Source organism: Gregarina niphandrodes, assembly GCF_000223845.1.
Source record: "Gregarina niphandrodes unplaced genomic scaffold scaffold00254, whole genome shotgun sequence".
In the NCBI taxonomy this organism is placed as follows: Eukaryota; Apicomplexa; class Conoidasida; order Eugregarinorida; family Gregarinidae; genus Gregarina; species Gregarina niphandrodes.
In genome coordinates this window covers 1,425-2,153 of record NW_011646014.1, presented here as the reverse complement: position 1 = coordinate 2,153, position 729 = coordinate 1,425, and the positions used below count along the sequence as shown (strand labels likewise).

The following is a 729-nucleotide window of genomic DNA, read 5'->3' as shown; positions in this document are numbered from 1 at the left end:
AATCATACCACTAGACCAAACAGCCAACTGCGTGCTGTCCATTTTGGGAAACATGAACCACGTCAACCAGTTTTCGGCAACGTTATTCACGGGCTGTTCTGGGAATCGAGCCCGGGACTTCTTCTACCTTAAGGAAGAACATACCACTAGACCAGACAGCCAACTGCCATGCTGTCAATTTTGTGAAATCTGAACGACGTCACCCGGTTTTCGGCAGAAGTAATTCAAGGAAGCCTTCTGCCGGAATCGGTCCGGCGATCTTTCGCTTGCAGGGTTGTTGTAAGCACACGGCGGTGACACTGTAGTGGCCGGCGGCTAGATTGTCTCCGTCCGTGGGGCGCCGACCCCATTTTCGGGACCCGACCGTTCGGCGTCCTTTGGGTGTGACAGAGTTGGCCAATACTACGGGCCCCTGGCGCAATGGCTGCGCGTTTGACTCCAGATCAAAAGGTTGGGCGTTCGACTCGCTCTGGTCTGAAGGTGTGACAAGAACAAAACAGTAGTTGAGTGTGACAACTGGTTCGAATCTGTGGCACAACAGTGGGGCTACCGTTCGTAACAAGATGCCGACAAGGGCCTAACCAGTCCCTGGATTCAAATCGTTGGTGACTTCGCAAGTGCGTGTTCAAATTTTGCACTCTGTGGGACACTGCTCCACACGTGTGCAATGGCGTCGAAATATTGCGCACCACAGGACTGATATTTCTGTCGAAATGTGATTTGTGGTCT

General features: G+C 52.4%; 1 non-coding gene across 1 annotated transcript; it reads left to right on the top strand.

Annotated features, from left to right (window-relative positions):
* Positions 1-405: 405 nt before the first annotated feature.
* Positions 406-478, top strand: GNI_230830. The gene has a single exon. It is a non-coding gene; the product is annotated as a tRNA-Trp (tRNA).
* Positions 479-729: the final 251 nt, after the last annotated feature.